The sequence below is a fragment of the Pseudophryne corroboree genome, chromosome 7 (assembly GCF_028390025.1).
Source record: "Pseudophryne corroboree isolate aPseCor3 chromosome 7, aPseCor3.hap2, whole genome shotgun sequence".
NCBI classification, from domain to species: domain Eukaryota; kingdom Metazoa; phylum Chordata; class Amphibia; order Anura; family Myobatrachidae; genus Pseudophryne; species Pseudophryne corroboree.
In genome coordinates, this window is record NC_086450.1 from 196,727,908 (window position 1) to 196,750,370 (window position 22,463).

The following is a 22,463-nucleotide window of genomic DNA, read 5'->3' on the forward strand; positions in this document are numbered from 1 at the left end:
ATTCTTAGCAGTTTCTGAGTAGCTCGAGACTTACTCCTACATTGCGATCAGTTCAGTCAGTTTCGTTCCTGGTTTGACGTCACAAACACACCCAACGTTCGGCCAGACACTCCCCCGTTTCTCCAGCCACTCCCGCGTTTTTCCCTGAAACGCCTGCGTTTTTTCGCACACTCCCAGAAAACGGTCAGTTTCCGCCCAGAAACACCCACTTTCTGTCAATCACTCACCGATCAGCAGAACGTTGAAAAAACTTTGTTACGCCGTGAGTAAAATACCTAACTTTTGTGTAAAATAACTAAGCGCATGCGTTCTGCGAACCTTGCGCATGCGCAGTAAGCGACTAATCGCAGTATAGCGAAAATCGGCAACGAGCGAACAACTCGGAATGACCCCCTGAGTCTCTACCTACCATTGGGGTATGTGTAGCTGTATAAGTGCTTATTGCATATGAGCCTTGTAAACGTATACTGCTGTTTCTTTTGCCTGTGCAACTGAATATGTTAAATGTCCTATAGAAGGTAATGCAGTAATAGGTTTTTCCTACATACCTGAAATGTATCTGTAGTTGAATATGTGCTCATATTGTCAATGTATACTAATGTATAACTATGTGACTGATTGCTAGTGTGGCTGCTGACATACTGTGTTTTCTGTCAGTTTTGCATTCTCATATATCAGATCCTCAATGCTGGTGCAAAGCAGGGAGGGGTCGGATTGTATATCACTTTAGCAAGCCTTAAAGTGATTTCAGTTACAAATTGTGTAGTTAACACCAGTCAGGTGTGTGATTTTGTTTATCATGTCTAAAGGTGCATACACACGGAGCGATATAACTGAGCGATTTTGACTATATAGTCAAAATCGCTCTGAAAGTTAGTGCATATCTCTCCATGTGTACACAGCCAGCGATAGCGATGCGCGTCCCCGCCAGGTCGCTATCGCTGCTAAAAATAGACTGTGCAGGCAAGTCAATTTTGGCTATGTCGCTGGGAAAGAAAAAGCATCCCCTTGCTTGAATGAGTTAGCCAAAATCGCCCATAGCCAAAATCGCTGGTAAAGTTAGTCAAAATCGCTGGAAAAGTTAGTCAAAATCTCCTACTGCCAGTTCAAGAGAAATCGCTCAGTCAAAATCTCTCATAGTCAAAATCTCTCCTTGTGTATGCACCTTTAAGAGAGGCAAGGGTGAGGAGGATATACTCTCCACAGCTGTACCTACATTGATATCATGCAAAGCATGGTTAACCTCTCAAGATCTGGTTCAAAATGTGGGTATGTGCAAATTGTTATAGCTTCCATCAAAGCCTTCTTAACATGCCAAGGCAGGCTCGGGTTCAGGCAGAACCTTCATGGGATCATTTGCACAAACATTATCTAATATAGCTGAGCGAATTTAATTTCCCTATTAACCCTTACGTGCAACATTCCCCTGGATTAAGCCACATCCAGTTCAGGAAACTGCAGACTTCCAACAAAAACAGGCTGAAAGGCCTGAGGTAATTAAATCACACAAACATGAAACATTTTCACAGTCTGCACATGTTTCGGAAAGGGACACTTCTGAGATGATTCCTCACATTCTGGGTCTGCATACAGAGATAAGGACAAAGGTCCCTGCTTGGTAAGTATACCTGAGCTAGTTAATGTTATGAAAGCCATTTTATCCTTAGAGGAGGCAGCAGAGCCTTTGTTAAAATTCAAGGCACCTGTGTTTATACGTCCCAAAACAGTCTGGCTGAATTTCTGGGGTCAGAGCAGCTGACGGAAATCAGACAAGAGGCATGGGTCACACCCAGTAAGAAGTTCAGAATAAAAAAAAAAAATGGAATTCTCATTATCCTCTTCAGGCTGGGATTTTGTTGAATAGGGGGGTTGCTCCCAAAGTAGATGCGCATGGGATTCGACTAGTGCGTAAATCTACATTACCTCTGTCTTCAACATCTGTAAATGATGTAACGGCTAGGAAAATAGATGGTTTTCGTAAAGCTGTTTTCCCTGTCGGGGGCAGTTGTGAGGCCGACCATGGCCACAGAATGGGTGGTGAAAGGTGGCGGGCTGGGCTGGTGCATTGGAAGATGATCTTTTGTTGGCCACTAGAGAACAAAAGTCCCATATTGCACATATTAAACAGGCAGCTAGTTTTATTTAAAGCAGCCTTTTGATATGGGTATAGTAGCTACTCGGATATCAGCCTCAGCAGTAGCCGCACGCAGAGCGGTCTGGCTACATACATGGAAGGCTGACTTGGAGTCCAAAAGGGTACTAGAGTCTTTGCCTTTTACTGGATATATTCTGGAGTCTTAAGCAGACTCTAAGAAAGTTAAGTTCCTTCAGTTTACAAGTCTAAACCTAATTTCTCTATCGTCCTAGTGGATGCTGGGGTTCCTGAAAGGACCATGGGGGGATAGCGGCTCCGCAGGAGACAGGGCACAAAAAGTAAAGCTTTTTCCGATCAGGTGGTGTGCACTGGCTCCTCCCCCTATGACCCTCCTCCAGACTCCAGTTAGATTTTTGTGCCCGGCCGAGAAGGGTGCAATCTAGGTGGCTCTCCTAAAGAGCTGCTTAGAAAAAGTTTAGCTAGGTTTTTTATTTTACACAACTCACCTGCGTGCAGGATGGATTGGTTTCTTGGCTACTGGACATCAAGCTCCAGAGGGACGATCACAGGTACAGCCTGGATGGTCACCGGAGCCACGCCGCCGGCCCCCTTGCAGATGCTGAAGACAGAAGAGGTCCAGAATCGGCGGCTGAAGACTCCTGCAGTCTTCAAAAGGTAGCGCACAGCACTGCAGCTGTGCGCCATTTTCCTCTCAGCACACTTCACACGGCAGTCACTGAGGGTGCAGGGCGCTGGGAGGGGGGCGCCCTGGGAGGCAAAATGATTACCTATAAAGGCTAAAAATACCTCACATATAGCCCTAGAGGCTATATGGAGATATTTAACCCCTGCCTAATTTTTCTAAATAGCGGGAGACGAGCCCGCCAGAAAAGGGGCGGGGCCTATCTCCTCAGCACACGGCGCCATTTCCTCTCACAGCTCCGCTGGTCAGGACGGCTCCCAAGTCTCTCCCCTGCACTGCACTACAGAAACAGGGTAAAACAGAGAGGGGGGGGCACATTTATGGCGATATTTTGATATAACAAAGCAGCTATAAGGGAGCACTTATTATAAGGCTATCCCTGATATATATATATAGCGCTTTTGGTGTGTGCTGGCAAACTCTCCCTCTGTCTCCCCAAAGGGCTAGTGGGTCCTGTCTTCGTTAGGAGCATTCCCTGTGTGTCTGCTGTGTGTCGGTACGTGTGTGTCGACATGTATGAGGACGATATTGGTGTGGAGGCGGAGCAATTGCCAAATATGAGGATGTCACCCCCTAGGGAGTCGACACCGGAATGGATGCCTTTATTTATGGAACTACGGGATAGTGTCAACACGCTAAAGCAGTCGTTTGACGACATGAGGCGGCCGGACAATCAATTAGTGCCTGTCCAGGCGACTCAAACACCGTCAGGGGCTGTGAAACGCCCTTTGCCTCAGTCGGTCGACACAGACCCAGACACAGGCGATGACTCCAGTGGTGACGGTGACGAATCAACCGTATTTTCCAGTAGGGCCACACGTTATATGATTTTGGCAATGAAGGAGGCGTTACATTTAGCTGATACTACAGGTACCACTAAACAGGGTATTATGTGGGGTATGAAAAAACTACCTATAGTTTTTCCTGAATCAGAAGAATTAAATGACGTGTGTAATGAAGCGTGGGTTGCCCCTGATAAATAGCTGATAATTTCAAAGAAATTATTGGCATTATACCCTTTCCCGCCAGAGGTTAGGGAGCGCTGGGAAACACCTCCTAGGGTGGACAAGGCGCTAACACGCTTATCTAAACAAGTGGCGTTACCCTCTCCTGAGACGGCCGCACTTAAAGATCCATCAGACAGGAGGATGGAAAATATCCAAAAAAGTATATACACACATGCAGGTGTTATACTACGACCAGCTGTAGCGACTGCCTGGATGGGCAGTGCTGGGGTAGTTTGGTCAGAGTCCCTGATTGAAAATATTGATACCCTGGACAGGGACAATATTTTACTGTCGTTAGAACAAATAAAGGATGCATTTCTTTATATGCGTGATGCACAGAGGGATATCTGCACACTGGCATCACGGGTAAGTGCTATGTCCATTTCGGCCAGAAGAGCTTTATGGACGCGACAGTGGACAGGCGATGCGGATTCAAAACGGCATATGGAAGTTTTGCCGTATAAAGGGGAGGAGTTATTTGGAGTCGGTCTATCAGATTTGGTGGCCACGGCTACAGCCGGGAAATCCACCTTTCTACCTCAAGTCACTCCCCAACAGAAAAAGGCACCGACTTTTCAACCGCAGCCCTTTCGTTCCTTTAAAAATAAGAGAGCAAAGGGCTATTCATATCTGCCACGAGGCAAAGGTCGAGGGAAGAGACAGCAACACGCAGCTCCTTCCCAGGAACAGAAGCCCTCCCCGGCTTCTACAAAAGCCTCAGCATGACGCTGGGGCTTCTCAAGCGGACTCGGGGACGGTGGGCGGTCGTCTCAAAAATTACAGCGCGCAGTGGGCTCACTCGCAGGTAGATCCCTGGATCCTGCAGATAATATCTCAAGGGTACAGGTTGGAATTAGAGACAGATCCACCTCGCCGTTTCCTGAAGTCTGCTTTACCAACGTCCCCCTCCGAAAGGGAGACGGTTTTGGAAGCCATTCACAAGCTGTACTCTCAGCAGGTGATAGTCAAGGTACCTCTTCTACAACAAGGGAAGGGGTATTATTCCACTCTTTTTGTGGTACCGAAGCCGGATGGCTCGGTAAGGCCTATTCTAAATCTGAAGTCCTTGAACCTGTACATAAAGAAGTTCAAGTTCAAGATGGAGTCACTCAGAGCAGTGATAGCGAACCTGGAAGAGGGGGACTTTATGGTATCCTTGGACATCAAGGATGCGTATCTCCACGTTCCAATTTACCCCTCACACCAGGGGTACCTCAGGTTCGTTGTACAAAACTGTCACTATCAGTTTCAGACGCTGCCGTTCGGATTGTCCACGGCACCTCGGATTTTTACAAAGGTAATGGCCGAGATGATGATTCTTCTTCGAAGAAAAGGCGTATTAATTATCCCATACTTGGACGATCTCCTAATAAGGGCGAGGTCCAGAGAACAGCTAGAGATGGGATTAGCACTGTCTCAAGAAGTGCTAAAACAGCACGGGTGGATTCTGAATATTCCAAAATCCCAGCTAATGCCGACAACTCGTCTGCTGTTCCTAGGGATGATTCTGGACACGGTTCAGAAAAAGGTTTTTCTCCCGGAGGAAAAAGCCAAGGAGTTATCCGAACTTGTCAGGAACCTCCTAAAACCAGGAAAGGTGTCTGTACATCAATGCACAAGAGTCCTGGGAAAAATGGTGGCTTCTTACGAAGCAATTCCATTCGGCAGATTCCACGCAAGAATTTTCCAAAGGGATCTGTTGGACAAATGGTCAGGGTCGCATCTTCAGATGCACCTACGGATAACCCTGTCTCCAAGGACAAGGGTGTCTCTTCTGTGGTGGTTGCAGAGTCCTCATCTATTGGAGGGCCGCAGATTCGGCATACAGGATTGGATCCTGGTGACCACGGACGCCAGCCTGAGAGGCTGGGGAGCAGTCACACAAGGAAGAAACTTCCAGGGAGTATGGACGAGCCTGGAAACGTCTCTTCACATAAACATTCTGGAACTAAGAGCAATATACAATGCTCTAAGCCAGGCAGAACCTCTGCTTCAGGGAAAACCGGTGTTGATCCAGTCGGACAACATCACGGCAGTCGCCCATGTGAACAGACAGGGCGGCACAAGAAGCAGGAGTGCAATGGCAGAAGCTGCAAGGATTCTTCGCTGGGCAGAGAATCATGTGATAGCACTGTCAGCAGTGTTCATCCCGGGAGTGGACAACTGGGAAGCAGACTTCCTCAGCAGACACGATCTTCACCCGGGAGAGTGGGGACTTCATCCAGAAGTCTTCCACATGCTGGTAACCCGTTGGGAAAGACCAATGGTGGACATGATGGCGTCTCGCCTCAACAAAAAACTGGACAGGTATTGCGCCAGGTCAAGAGATCCGCAGGCAATAGCTGTGGACGCGCTGGTAACGCCTTGGGTGTACCAGTCGGTGTATGTGTTTCCTCCTCTGCCTCTCATACCAAAAGTATTGAGAATTATACGGCAAAGAGGCGTAAGAACGATACTAGTGGTTCCGGATTGGCCAAGAAGGACTTGGTACCCGGAACTTCAAGAGATGATCACGGAAGATCCGTGGCCTCTACCTCTAAGGAGGGACTTGCTTCAGCAGGGTCCCTGTCTGTTTCAAGACTTACCGCGGCTGCGTTTGACGGCATGGCGGTTGAACGCCGGATCCTAATGGAAAAAGGCATGCCGGAAGAAGTCATTCCTACTTTGATTAAAGCAAGGAAAGAAGTAACCGTGCAACATTATCACCGAATTTGGCGAAAATATGTTGCGTGGTGCGAAGATCGGAGTGCTCCGACGGAGGAATTTCAACTGGGTCGATTCCTACATTTCCTGCAATCAGGATTGTCTATGGGTCTCAAATTGGGATCTATTAAGGTTCAAATTTCGGCCCTGTCGATTTTCTTTCAAAAAGAATTGGCTTCAGTCCCTGAAGTCCAGACCTTTGTTAAGGGAGTGCTGCATATACAGCCCCCTGTGGTGCCTCCAGTGGCACCGTGGGATCTCAATGTAGTTTTGGATTTTCTAAAATCTCATTGGTTTGAACCACTAAATAAGGTGGATTTGAAATATCTCACTTGGAAAGTGACCATGCTTCTAGCCCTGGCTTCTGCCAGGAGAGTGTCAGAATTGGCAGCTTTATCTTACAAAAGCCCATATCTGATTTTCCATTCGGACAGGGCAGAACTGCGGACTCGTCCGCATTTTCTCCCTAAGGTGGTGTCAGCATTTCATCTGAACCAGCCTATTGTAGTGCCTGCGGCTACAAGTGACTTGGAGGACTCCAAGTTACTGGACGTTGTCAGAGCATTAAGAATATATATTGCAAGAACAGCTGGAGTCAGAAAATCTGACTCGTTGTTTATATTGTATGCACCCAACAAGATGGGTGCTCCTGCGTCTAAGCAGACGATTGCTCGTTGGATCTGTAGCACAATCCAACTGGCACATTCTGTGGCAGGCCTGCCACAGCCTAAATCTGTAAAGGCCCACTCCACAAGGAAGGTGGGCTCATCTTGGGCGGCTGCCCGAGGGGTCTCGGCATTACAACTTTGCCGAGCAGCTACGTGGTCAGGGGAGAACACGTTTGTAAAATTTTACAAATTTGATACTCTGGCTAAGGAGGACCTGGAGTTCTCTCATTCGGTGCTGCAGAGTCATCCGCACTCTCCCGCCCGTTTGGGAGCTTTGGTATAATCCCCATGGTCCTTTCAGGAACCCCAGCATCCACTAGGACGATAGAGAAAATAAGATTTTACTTACCGATAAATCTATTTCTCGGAGTCCGTAGTGGATGCTGGGCGCCCATCCCAAGTGCGGATTATCTGCATAAATTGTACATAGTTATTGTTAACTTATTCGGGTTATTGTTGTTGGAAGCCATCTTTCAGAGGCTCCGCTGTTATCATACTGTTAACTGGGTTTAGATCACAAGTTGTACGGTGTGATTGGTGTGGCTGGTATGAGTCTTACCCGGGATTCAAAATCCTCCCTTATTGTGTACGCTCGTCCGGGCACAGTACCTAACTGGAGTCTGGAGGAGGGTCATAGGGGGAGGAGCCAGTGCACACCACCTGATCGGAAAAAGCTTTACTTTTTGTGCCCTGTCTCCTGCGGAGCCGCTATCCCCCCATGGTCCTTTCAGGAACCCCAGCATCCACTACGGACTCCGAGAAATAGATTTATCGGTAAGTAAAATCTTATTTTTCCAGCTTTTCTGTCCTTTCGGACCCAAGGAAAAACAAAAGGTAAAGGTTACGGCAAACAGTCCCAATCAGATAAGTCTGGAAAGACTAAAAAGCATTGGGCTACCAGAGGGCCTGCTTCCAAACCAGAAGATTAGCCATCAGTTTGATGGCACGGACTTCTACCTGGGGGTTCCCAGGGTGGTATGCTGGCTTCTTTTATCTTTGTACCAGTTCATCTTCAATGGAAATGAAGACCAGGGCTTTACGAGGCAGTTCAGAAGTTGGTACAATCCCCTCCATTAATATTGCTTTGGGACATCACAATGTTAACCTGTGGATAATCTGTGGATCCTGCAGGAGAAATACTTAGTTATTGTAAATTTACCGTCGGCAACTCTATTTCCCCGAAGTCCAGAGTATCCACAGGGATCCCACCCTGATGCGCCTGATTTGAGGATCTTTACACTTACTAACATCTTCCTTCTTGTGTGGAAGTGTGACAGACGGGTGCAACAGAATGCAACGGGTGAAACCCGCTGCATTCTGGGAGGCAGAAAGCTTTGATTGGTGCCATTCCCCTAACGCTACCTTATATCCCAATGTTATCCTGTGGATACTGTGGACTTCGGAGAAATAGTGATCGATGGTAAGTCTACCATAACTACTTATTTCTCTAACGCCCTAGTGGATACTGGTATGACATTAGTACCATGTGGTATAAATTGGGTCCATTGGAGCCTGGCACTTTAAGAAATTGTTAGTGTGTGCTGGCTCTTCCCCTCTATGCCCCACCACCAGACTCGCGACTGCTGTTTCAGCCCTGACAGGCAGAGGTGTTCGCTGGGCGGGAAAGGGTGGGCCGGCAGCATTTGGCCGCCTTTTAGGGGGTGCGGTCTGGGCAACGCAGTCGTGCCCCGACCGTTGGGGAGATGAGCCACGGTGGCTGCGTGACTTCACACGCAGCCGCTGCGACCCGGGCAGCGACGTGTAGCTCCCTGCAAGCGCGCAGGAGCTGCGCTGGTGGGGGGAGCTTTTGTACTTGTACTGCGGGGCAAGGCCTGACATGCGGGGCAGACTAGCCCTGTGTTGGGCGTCCCCCCGCATGTCAGGGAAGCTGATCGTAGATGTGCTAAATTCAGGTCTGACTCACCCCCCTCGGTTTTAGAAAAATGTGCCCAAAGAGCCGTGTGCATTCCTCTAGAGCTCCAGAGAGTTTTCTTCTAAACTTTTATTTAGTTTGTTATTTTCAGGCAGCACTGGTTGTCAACCAGTCTGCCTGCGTTGTGGGACTTAGGAGGGGGAAGAGACCGAACCAACCTCCTATAGGGTTAATGGTTTGTTTCTCCGCTGACAGGACACTAAGCTCCTGAGGCACTGTTTCACATGCCCCCAGGGTGTGCACACATGCCGGCAGCATGCCTCCACTCCTAACAGATGCTGAAGTAGACGCGGTGAGTGATGACACCGGGGTCCCGGTTAGCTGCGGTGATTATTAATGTCGGCACTCGACCACTAAGTGGGTCTATGGACTTTTAGAAGGGGACTACATTATAGGAACAGGTCCTATTATCTCCACAACTGCTTTATCAGTGCACATGGGAGTTTTTTCCTAAATCCTTTTTCATTAAGGTTTTTTTAATGTTTTATTTATCATATATTATTACTCCATATGGATGTTACATTGGTTTTATTATGTATTAAATATGTTGTTTGATATACTTATCTCATCTATGACCTACTAGCGCTATCTATTTTTATTGCCTATTGTATGTGAGGTCTGACCAACCTCTTATATAGCTGCTGTGTTGAACCTCCCCAATCAGCGCCTGGCTAGAATTACCAATTGGTAAATTCTTCTTTTTTGCATTTCCCGGTTAGCTGGTCCCCGGTGACAAGTGGTGGCATTAGAGCTCGGCAGTCACCTGGCTGCGAGCTGCTGTGCCCACTGCGGACCCCAGACTGGCGCTGAAATAAAGGGGGTTATTAAACTCCTTTTCTCATACGTCCTAGAGGATGCTGGGGACGACATCAAGACCATGGGGTATAGATGGGATCCGCAGGAGAAATGGGCACTCTAAAGACTTTTCATTGGGTTTGAACTGGCTCCTCCCTCTATGCCCCTTCTCCAGACCTCAGTTTTAGAAATGTTCCCAGGTCGACTGGATGCACTCTGAGGAGCTCTACTGAGTTTCTCTGAAAAGACTTATGTTAGGTTTTTTATTTTCAGGGAGATCTGCTGTTATCAGACTCCCTGCTTCGTGGGGTAGAAGTAGGAACCAACTTCCTGAAGAGTTTCATGGCTCTGCTTCTGGCTGGCAGGACACCATTAGCTCCTGAAGGGTACTGAACGCTAGCCGTGTCTAGATGCTTACTCCCATATATATATAAATATAAATATTCTGAAAAGTTTCTGAGGTAAAAAGGGCGGAGCTTCTTCCTCAGGCAGCCAGCACACTGCTCAGTGCCATGTTCTCTCTCCTCTGGTTGCAGAGAAATCGCTGGTCCTCCTTCACTTCTGACTACAAGTATCAGGGTGCAAAACAGGTGGGGGGGGGGGGGGGGGCACAAGCGAATTTGGTGCTTTACACATGTGTTTCACTGTGTAAAAAGCGCTGCATGTCAGTGAGCATTCTGTGTTCACAGGCATTAGATACTGGCGCTGGGGTTGTGAACTGGCTGCTCCTAAACTGTGTCCCTCTGACAGATTTTACTGTGGGTCTGTCCCCTAATAAGTCCCAGTGTGTCTGTGTGTTGTACACGTGTAAGACATGTCAGAGGCAGGGAGTTCCTCCCCGGTGGAAACCATTTTAGTGACCCAGAAGTGTAATGTGGTGACGCTGCCGGCACACCAAGAGCCTGCATGGGTGAAAGAAATACGTGATAGTATGCATCATATCAATAGGAGATTAAGTCTGAATCTCATGCTGAGTGCTGGAGAAAATCTGTGGAGAATGTGATTTTTCAGGGCTCTGTTCTTCCATCCGCAGGCAACCCCTCTGGGTCACATAAGAGACCATTTGCAAATATTGTGAATACGGATACCGACACAGACACTGATTCTTGTGTCGACGATAGTGACTCCAGGGAAATAGATCATAAATTGGCAAAAAATATACAATATTTGATTGTGGCTATAAGGGAAGTTCTGGAAGTCACGGATGCCACTCCTGTACCTCAGGAGAAGGCTTATTTCTATAAAGAAAAGAAATCTAAGGTCACTTTCCCTCCTTCCCACGAGCTTAATACACTCTTTGAAGGGATGTGGGTGAATCCCGAAAATAAATTCCGTATTCCCAAGAGAATTCAGATAGCTTATCCTTTCCCGGTGGAGGACAGGAAAAAAACGGGAGTCACCCCCTGTGTTAGACAGTGCACTGTCCAGGTTGACAAAGAAGGTAATTCTCCCTGCAACTGGCACGGCTTCACTAACAGAGCCGGCAGACTGAAAGATGGAAACTACATTGAAATCCATTTATGTTGCCAATGGTACGCTGCTCATCAGAAATTGACACGATTGATAAAGATGTGATACTCCTTAAGTTAGGGAATATCAAAGACGCTGCCGCATACATGCTAGAAGCGATGAAAGATATTGGACTCCTGAGTTCACAAGCCGCTACCATGGCAGTATCGACTCGGCGGGCATTATGGATTCGCCAGTGGAACGCGGATGCAGATTCCAAAAGAAATATGGAGGCTCTCCCATATAAAGGTGAGGCCTTATTTGGCGATGGACGTTAGTCTCGGCGGCTACCGCAGGTAAGTCAACATTTTTGCCCTCTGCGCCTGCACCGGAAAAAAAGACATATCACCCGCACATGCAGTCCTTTCGTTCCAATAAATACAAAAAAGCGAGAGGTTCCCTCTTCTTTGCGGGTAGGAGAAGGGGAAAGAAATCCACAGCAGCTTCAGGTTCCCAGGAGCAGAAGTCTACCCCTACTTTTGCCAAATCTTAAGCATGATGCTGGGGCTCCTTTGCGGGAGGCCGCTCGGGTGGGGGCACGTCTCAAACTGTTCAGCCAAGGTTGGATTCTGTCTGACCTGGATCCCTGGGTGTTGCAAATAGTGTCCCAGGGATACAAGCTGGAGTTTCAAGACATTTCCCCATGCTGATTTTTCAAATCGACCTTGCCAGCTTCTCTTCCAGAAAGGGAAGCGGTAACAGCGGCAATCCAAAAATTGTCAGGATCAGGTCATTGTCCTGGTACCTTTGTCACAACAAGGGGAGGGGTTTTATTCAAGCCTTTTTTGTAGTTCCGAAGCAGGACGGCTCGGTCAGACCGATCCTAAACTAGAAAAATCTGAATCTCTACTTGAAACGATTAAAGTTCAAAATGGAATCACTGAGGGCAGTGATTTCCAGTCTGGAGAAGGGGGACTACATGGTGTCGGTAGACATAAAAGATGCTTACCTGCATGTTCCCATTTATCCTCCTCACCAGGCTTATCTGAGATTCGCGGTTCAGGATTGCCATTACCAATTCCAGACGTTGCCTTTCGGTCTCTCCACGGCGCCGAGGATATTCACCAAGGTGATGGCGGAAATGATTGTTCTCCTGCGTCAAAAAGGAGTCAACATAGGGGGTAATTCCAAGTTGATCGCAGCAGGATTTTTGATAGCAATTGGGCAAAACCATGTGCACTGCAGGGGAGGCAGATATAACATGTGTAGAGAGAGTAAGATTTGGGTGGGTTATTTTGTTTCTGTGCAGGGTAAATACTGGCTGCTTTATTTTTACACTGCAAATTAGATTGCAGATTGAACACACCCCACCCAAATCTAACTCTCTCTGCACATGTTATATCTGCCTTCCCTGCAGTGCACATGGTTTTGCCCAATTGCTAACAAAAATCCTGCTGCGATCAACTTGGAATTACCCCCATAATTCCTTATCTAGACGATCTCCTGATAAAGGGGAGATCCAGGGAGCAGTTGTTACAAAACATCACACTCTCCCTGTCAATACTCCAACAACACGGTTGGATCATAAATTATCCAAAGTCACAGTTGGAACCGACGACAAGATTGTCTTTTCTCTGGATGATTCTGGACACAGAAGTTCAGAGAGTATTTCTTCCGGTCGAAAAGGCTCTGGAAATCCAGAAAATGGTAAAACAGATATTGAAACCATCGAGTGTGTCGATCCATCAGTGCATTCGATTGTTGGGGAAGATGGTGGCGGCCTATGAGGCCATACAGTTTGGCAGGTTCCATGCCAGGGTATTCCAGTGGGACCTGTTGGACAAGTGGTTGGGATCCCACCTACACAGGCACCAGAAGATAATCCTGTCGTCAAAAGCCAGGATTTCGCTCCTGTGGTGGCTACACAGTTCTCACCTGCTAGAGGGACGCAGGTAAGGGATTCAGGACTGGCTCCTGGTAACCACGGATGCAAGTCTCCGAGGCTGGGGAGTTGTGAATTGAGAGCCATTTACAACGGCCTTCAACAAGCGGTACATCTTCTTCAAGATCATCCCGTGCGGATCCAGTCGGACAATGTAACAGCAGTCGCGTACATAAACAGGCAGGGCGGAACAAAAAGCAGAGCGGCAATGGCAGAGGTGACGAAGATCCTCCTCTGGGCAGAAAGACATGTAAGAGCTCTGTCGGCAATTTTCATTCCGGGAGTAGACAACTGGGAAGCAGACTTCCTCAGCAGACACGATCTCCATCCAGGAGAGTGGGGGCTACACCAAGAAGTCTTCACAGAGGTGACAAGTCTTTGGGGAGTTCCTCAAGTAGACATGATGGCATCTCATCTCAACAAGAAGCTTCAGAAATATTGTTCCAGGTCGAGAGACCTTCAAGCAATAGCAGTGGAGATGCGCTGGTGGCCCAGTGGGTGTTCCGGTCGGTGTATGTCTTCCCTCCACTTCCGCTGATCCCAAAAGTGCTCAGGATCATAAGAACAAGAGTTTGAGCAATCTTCATTGCCCCAGACTGGCCAAGGAGGGCTTGGTACCCAGATCTTCAGGAGTCGCTCATAGAAGATCCTCGGCCTCTTCCTCTTCGCGAGGACCTGCTGCAGCAGGGGCCGTGCGTGTATCAAAACTTACCGCTACATTTGACGGCATGGCTGCTGAGCGCCTGATCCTAGCCCAAAAGGGTATTCCCAAGGAAGTCGTCCCCACCCTTATTCAGGCCAGGAAAGGAGTAACGTCGAAACATTACCACCGTATTTGGAGAAAATATGTGTCTTGGTGTGGATCCAAGAAGGCTCCTACGGAAGAGTTTGAGTTGGGACGTTTTCTCCAGTTTTTGTAGGCTGGTGTGGAGGCGGGCCTACGATTGGGATCAATCAAGGTCCAGATTTCGGCCTTGTCAGTGTTCTTCCAAAAACAATTGGCCTCTCTTCCAGAGGTTCAGACCTTCGTGAAAGGGGTTCTGCACATCCAGCCTCCATTTGTGCCTCCAGTGGCACCATGGGACCTTAACATGGTGTTGCAGTTCCTTCAGTCAGATTGGTTTGAGCCTCTACAATAGATAGAGTTGAAGTTTCTCACTTGGAAAGTGGTGATACTTTTGGCATTGGCATCTGCGCGGCGGGTGTCTGAATTGGGGGCCTTGTCTCACAAGAGCCCTTACCTGATCTTCCATGAAGATAGGGCAGAGTTGAGGACTCGTCAACATTTTCTTCCAAAGGTGGTTTCATCTTTCCACGTAAAACAACCTATTGTGGTGCCAGTAGTTACTGACACGTTCACTGAGTCAAAGTCTCTAAATGTGGTTAGGGCTTTGAAGATTTATGTCGCTAGAACAGCTTGAATACGGAAAACAGAGTCTTTGTTTGTCCTGTATGCTCCCAACAAGATTGGGTGTCCTGCTTCCAAGCAGACTATTGCGCGTTGGATCAGAAGTACGATTCAGCATGCTCATACTACTGCTGGATTGCCGTTACCGACGTCGGTGAAGGCCCATTCCACCAGGAAGGTGGGCTCATCCTGGGCGGCTGCCCGGGGGGTCTCGGCATTGCAACTTTGCCGAGCAGCTACATGGTCAGGGTCAAAAACATTTGCTAAATTCTACAAGTTTGACACCTTGGCTGATGAAGACCTCAAGTTCGGTCAATCGGTGCTGCAGGGTCATCCGCACTCTCCCGCCCGTACTGGAGCTTTGGTATAGACCCCATGATCTTGATGTCGTCCCCAGCATCCTCTAGGACGTATGAGAAAATAGGATTTTGATACCTACCGGTAAATCCTTTTCTCCTAGTCCGTAGAGGATGCTGGGCGCCCGTCCCAGTGCGTACTTTACCTGCAGTTTAGTTATTAGAATTATACAAGTTGTGTTATCTTAGTTTTCAGCATGTTGCTGCAATTGGTTCATGCCTGTTGGCGTGTGTTATGTTGAATGCCATGTGTGTGGCATGGTTGAGGGTGTGAGTTGGTAGATATCGCACCACTAGTTTAAGTAATTCTTTCCCTCGAAATGTCAGTCTCCCTAGGCACAGTTCCTACAACTGAGGTCTGGAGGAGGGGCATAGAGGGAGGAGCCAGTTCACACCCAATGAAAAGTCTTTAGAGTGCCCATGTCTCCTGCGGATCTTGTCTATACCCCATGGTCTTGATGTCGTCCCCAGCATCCTCTACGGACTAGTAGAAAAGGATTTACCGGTAGGTATCAAAATCCTATTTTTCTCCAGCAGGGTCCACAGGTTATCCACAGGATAACAATGGGATATGATGGAGCGTCAGCGGATTGGCACCAATCGATCAAAGCTTTCTGGCCTCCCAGGATGCAACGGGCCTGTCCATATATCCCCGCCCACTGGCTCAGGCAAATCAGCTTTTTGTTTGGTGTGGCAAAAGCCCTAAGCTTTCTTATTTATTTTTTCTATAGTCTTACTGATTTTTGAGTGCTCTTTCTAAACAGCGTCCTATACGCATCTGAGAAAGAGTCGCACCTACAACTCTCTCCGCCGGGTCGCGACAACACTTACCCACAAGTACAGTGCTGTTTCGGCGGGCGTCTGTCTCGGCTATACTAGCAGGTCTATCTGACGTTACCAGGCAGTGGCCGGAGCACGGGGAGAAGATAAGGCATCTGTTCCGATTTAGCTAGATGGAAACGGACACAGCCGCACTGTTTTGGGAGGAGACTACCGAACAGTAGCTGACGCGGCTGCCACCGCGGGTGCACCAGCGCTAGACTTTAGGGATCATAGGTTCCAGGAGTAGCAAGAGGCCGCGATCCCTAAGGTTGATGTCAGCAGGGGATTCAGATGCTCTCCTGGTCGTCCCTCCCCCCGGTTCATGACCAGTTTCCGCCGAGTCTCCCGCAATGAACTGTTTCCTCGCTTCCGTCTCAGACGCTGCCACGAGGGGACCCGGTCGCAACATAGACAGTTGTGTGACCGGTTCATCTGTGTTCACTGAGCGTCTGTGTTCACTATAGTTGCATGGAGCGGCAGTGTACACTAGTAGCGTCTGGATCCATTCAGCGTTCGCTAATGTATTGATTGATCTTGGAAGCGAGGTGAGTCTCCCTGTATCCCGCTCTACTGAGTACGGGCTATACATCACTAAATCTCTGAGTACAAATAGTTAGATAAGTGCCTCTTGCATATGAGTCTCTATACATTTACTGTTCTTTCTCTCGCATTGCGTCTGAATACGGTAGCGGTTTTAATCAGTAATATATTCTCCTACATACTTAAACGTATGTTTGTAGTTGATGATGTGCTCATATTGCTAATTATATTAATCTATAACATGTGACTGACTGCTAGTGTGATTGCTGACTTATTATTTGTCTGTCAATTGTCTTTTCTGATCCTCAGTGCTGGTGCATGGGTAGGGTCGGATTGTATGTCACTTTAAAAACTTGAAAGTGATTACAGTCACTAATTGTGTAGTACACTGGGAAAGTGCTGATTATTTATCATGTCTAAGAGCGGCAAAGGTGAGGAAGGTACACTCACAGCAACACCAACACTCTTTTCATGTTTGTCTTGCAAATTTGTATTATCCTATCAGGATCTGGTTCAAGATGGTTTGTGTGCAAATTGTTTTAGTTTTCAGCAAAATACAAGGCAGATCCCTGTACAATGTCAGGTACAGAGAGATCCACCTTGGGCTATGTTTGCACAGACATTATCCAGTATAGATGAACGGATAGTTCCTACTCCATCTGTACCAGGAATAGGTTACACTATTAACCCTTACATGCAGCTCCCTACCTATGATATATAATTTCCAGCACCTTCTCAAAAGCATGCTGATAAACCGAGGGTAAGTAAATCCTCACTTTCACAGGCTACACAGGAGGCAGAGGAGGATTCATCAGAAGATGAAAGCTCAATTAATTCTACTTCGGCATACGAAGAGGTGGAAGAAGGTCTCAACTCAATGGATATAGTTGAGTTAATTAGAGCTATGAAAGCCACTGTCCCATCAGTGTTATCTCAGGTTCGCTATTCTCCAACAGCATTTTCAGTTCCAGGCTCTACCCTTTGGGTTGGCCACAGCCCCCAGAGTATTTACCAAGATTATGGTGGTTATGGCAGCTTATCTCCGCCAGCAGGGGATAAGAATTTTCCCATACCTCGACTATCTTTTAATCCTGGCACAGCCACAGGAATTGCTCCTATGTCATCTCCAAGAGACAATATTATGTCTACAGAGACATGGGTGGCTCATAAATTGGGCAAAATCGTTTCTAGTACCGTCACAACGGATGACTCACTTGGGGGCGGTACTGGGTTCAGGTCTGCAGAGAGTATTTTTAGCTCGGAAAGAGATATTCCAAGGTACAGTCAAGGATTCAAGACCTGCTACACAGTCAAACGGTATCCATTCACGTAGAAATGCGAGTGATGGGTTTGATGGTGTCAACATTCGACATGGTGGAGTATGCACAATTCCATTCGAGGCCTCTGCAGTGTCTGATTCTTGCCAAATGGAGTGGGTTACATCAGACAATAAAGACACAGACCATGATACTTTCGGTAAAAGTAAAAAAGGTCATTAGCCTGGTGGCTACGGACATCCCATCTGGACAAGGGGAGACCCTTTTGGTTATCAGATTGGGATATTCTGACAATAGATGCCAGTCTCCAGGGCTGGGGAGCAGTGTCCGGAAGGTTGTGCTTTCAGGGACAATGGACCAAAGAAGAAAGTTGCCTGCCAATAAATGTGTTTGAACTTCGGGCCATATACATGGCACTGATTCAGGCAAAGGACATTTTTCAAGGAAAACCAGTCCAGATCCACTCGGACAATGCGACGGCAGTAGCATACCTCAACCATCAGGGAGGATTCGCAGCCAAAAAGCAATGAGGGAGGTAAGTCACATAATAAAGTGGGCAGAACTTCATCATCCAGCCTTGTCCTCAGTATTCGTTCCGGGGGTCCTAAACTGGGAAGCAGACTTTCTCAGTCGACACACCATTCAAGCAAGCGAATGGGCTCTACATCCGGAGGTCTTCCAGACTCTAGTAGACAAATGGGGGTTGCCAAAGAGAGAGTTCATGGCGTCCTGTTTGAACAACAAAGTGGCCTCATACGGGTCAAGAACAAAGAATTACAGAGCAATCATTGTCGACACCTTGTCAGTGAAATGGGACTTTCATCTAGCTTATGTGTTTCCTCCGATCACCCTGTTTTCAGGGCGGTGAGGAAAATAAATCACGGAAAGGTTGCCGTGATACTAATAGCTTCGGCTTGGCCCAGAAGGCATTGGTATACAGATCTGAAGAGAATGTCGATAAACGCTCCAATTCGGCTCCCTCAATGTCCAGACCTACGGATGCAGGATCCTTGTTATCACAGACATCTGGATCGACTGTCTTTGACGGCGTGGCTCTAGAAACCTCTATCCTGAAGTCAAGAGGATTCTCACAACAGTTAATTCAAACAATGCTCAGAGCAAGGAAACCTTCTTCAGCTCGGATTTATCACAGAATATGGCAAGCCCTATATTCATTGGTGCAGTGAAAGAAAGGTGGACCCTAAGTCTTTCACAGTTTCCAGGGTCTTAGCATTCCTTCAGGCAGCAATGGATAAAGGTTTGAAGGTGGCTTCCTTGAGAGTGAAAGTATCGGCATTGACTGTATGGTTCCAAAAGAAAATTGCCAACTTCCAGGATGTGCGTACTTTTTTCCAGGGAATGCTGTGCATTCAGCCTCTGTTTGTTCCGCCTTCAGTACCGTGGGATTTATGTTTAGTCCCGAAAGCTCTTCAAGTTGCCCCATTTGAACCACTTAATAGAGTGGATCTTAAATGGTTGACAGCTAAAGTGCTCTTTCTACCGAGTATGGCATCAGCTAGAAGAGTATCAGATTTAGGGGCGCTGTCATGTCGTTCCCCATTTCTGTTTTTCTATCCAGATAGAGCAGTTCTTAGAACTAGATATGGGTATCTTCCTAAGGTGGTGTCTAAATTCCACCATAACGAAGAAATTGTAGTTCCGGCTTTTCAGGTACCGGGACTTTCTGCGGGAGATGCATCGCTGGATGTAGACCGTGCATTAAGGATCTACGTGGATCGTACCAGTGCCATCAGAAAGACAGATTCTCTCTTCATTCTGTACGGATTTCACAAGAGAGGATGGCCTGCTAGTAAACAGACTCTGGCAAGATGGCTTTGGGTGACTATTTCAGAAGCATATTCTCAAGCTGATCTCCCTGTTCCAGCTAATGTCTCTGCTCACTCTCTACTCGTAAGGTAGGTTCTTAATGGGCAGCACAACGTGGTGCTTCAGCAGAGCAGATATATAAGGCAGCCACATGGTCTTCCATTAACACATTCATTAGACATTATGCCTTGGATACCTTTGCCTCAAATGACACTGAATTTGGGCGAAGGGTTCTCCTGCCTAATCAGGAGCATCCCCACCACTAAATTGCTTTGGGAAATCCCATTGTTATCCTGTGGATAACCTGTGGACCCTGCCGGAAAAATATACATTATGGTAAGAACTTACCGTTGATAACGATATTTCTCCTAAGTCCATATTTTTTATGTTTATATTTTGTGTGTTTTATTATGAATTTTATATATTAAATCATGTTTGCCAAGTTCAGACAATCCATCTTATGATTTTAGCGCTACCAATCTATTTTTTTGTTTGTTTTTTGTGATTCATTCTAATTAATAGGAGTGACTAACCACATTCTAGGCAGCTGCTTTAGAAAACCAGTCCCTACTTAGCGCCCGACTCTCTAACCCATTGGTTAAAATACTTCTTGATCTCCTGATAAAGGCGGTGTCCAAGGAGCGTCTGCTGCACAGCATCGAATTGGCTACTCACCTTCTTACAGAACATGGGTGGATCCTGAATTTCCAAAAATCTCACTTGGAACCGTCACAGAGAATACAGTTACTGGGAATGAGACTGGACACAGTGTCTCAGAAGGTATTCCTTCCTTCCAATGAACAAGGCCCCGACTATCCAGGCTATGGACCGCTCAGTGCTGAGGCCCCGCAGGATCTCAACTCATCTTTGCATCTGCCTACTGGGCAAGATGGTAGCCTCATACGAGGCAATCCAATACGGCAGATTTCATGCCCATTCATTCCAGCTGGATCTGCTGGACAAGTAGTCAGGGTCTCGCCTGCACATGCACCAGAGTATAGTTCTGTCGCCAAAAGCACGGATCTCCCTGTTATGGTGGCTACAAGTCTCTCTCACCTTGTGGAGGGTCGGAGTTTCAGTATCCAATCCTGGATTCTACTGACAACGGATGCCAGCCTCCGAGGTTGGGGAGACTGTGACCCAGAGGGCTCAGTTCCAGGGGAAGTGGTTGAGTCAGGAATCTGCACTCCCAATTAATGTTCTGGAACTAAGGGCAATTTACAATGCTCTTCTGCAAGCCTCCTTTCTTCTCCGAAATGAAGCCATCCAGGTACAGTCGGACAACGCCTTGGTGGTAGCGTACATGTACTGTCAGGGAGGAACAAAAAGCAGGGCCTCAATGCGAGAGGTGTCGCGCATACTCCTCTGGGCGGAAGCCAACGCAAGGGCCATCTCAGCCATATTCATTCCAGGCGTGGGCAATTGGGAAGCGGACTTCCTCAGCAGGCACGACCTCCATCCGGGGGAATGGGGTTTTCACCCTCAAGTGTTTCAACAACTGGTTCACCGGTGGGGCTGTCCGCAGATTGACCTAATGGCTTCCCGTCTCAACAGGAAGCTTGCCGTTACTGTTCTAGTACGAGGGATCCGCAGGTTGCAGCAGTGGTCCTACCAGTTCGTATACCAGTTTCCTCCAATCCCTCTCATTCCCAGAGTTCTAAAAAGACTCAAAGGGAAAGAGTTCAGGCAATTCTAATTGCCCCGGATTGGCCTCGACGGGCCTGGTATGCAGACCTCCTGACCATGTCTCTGGAGGAACCCTGGCCTCTGGCACTTCTGAAGGACCTTCCTTAACAAGGACCGTTCGTCTATCCAGACATAGGGCGTAATTCAGGGGATCCGGTCTGAAGATCGACAGTGTCTAGGTCGACAATATTTACGTCGACCACTATAGGTCGACAGTCACTAGGTCGACATGGATGGAAGGTCGACAGGGTTTCTAGGTCGACATGTGCTAGGTCGACAGGTCTAAAGGTCGACATGAGTTTTTCAAAAAAAATTTTTGGGGGGATTTTTTCATACTTAACGATCCACGTGGACTACGATTGGAACGGTAAAGTGTGCCGAGCGAAGCGAAGGCACCATGCCCGAAGCATGGCGAGCGAAGCGAGCCATGCGAGGGGACGCGGTGCACTAATTTGGGATCCCGGTCACTCTACGAAGAAAACGACACCTTCTCATGTTGACCTTTAGACCTGTCGACCTAGAAACCCTGTCGACCTTCCATCCATGTCGACCTAGTGACTGTCGACCTATAGTGGTCGACCTAAACATTGTCGACCGAGATACTGTCGATAAAATGAACCACAGCCGTAATTCAGACCTGCCCCCCTGCAGTGCACATGGTTTTGCCCATCTGCTAACAAATTTGCTGCTACGATCAGGTCTGAATTAGGCCCTTACTGCGGCTACGTTTGACAGCTCTGAAGTTGAGAGGGAGATTCTAGCCAGAAAAGGTCTCCCATCCAAGGTTATTTCCACTATGGTCCAGGCCCATAAGGTGGTCACGTCAAAACATTACCACCGTATCTGGAAGAAATATGTTTCTTGGTGTGAGGGTAGAAAATTTTGGCCGTTTTCTGCTCTTCCTGCAAGCAGGCGTGGATATGGGCCTAAGGTTAGGCTCCTTCAAGGTTCAGATTTCGTCTCTCTCCATCGTCTTCCAGAAACAACTGGCGGTACTTCCTGAAGTACAGACATTCCTGAAGGGTGTTCATCGCATTCAACCACCCTTTCTCCAGTCGGACTGGTTTGAACCCTTGCACAGGGTGGATTTGAAATATCTTACTTGGAAGACTGTCATGTTGCTGGCTTTAGCCTCTGCTAGACGTGTGTTAGAATTGGGGTCCTTATCCTGTAAGAGCCCATATTTGATATTTCACGAGCATAGGGCGGAGCTCAGGACTCGCCCTCCGTTTTTGCCGCAAAAGTGGTTTCG

The 22,463-nt window shown here is 47.6% G+C and overlaps 1 protein-coding gene across 2 annotated transcripts in view; it reads left to right on the forward strand.

Annotated features, from left to right (window-relative positions):
- AAMP (angio associated migratory cell protein) overlaps nt 1–22,463 on the forward strand; it is a 135,151-nt gene that overhangs the window by 105,558 nt on the left and 7,130 nt on the right. The gene's annotated exons all lie outside the window — the stretch shown is intronic.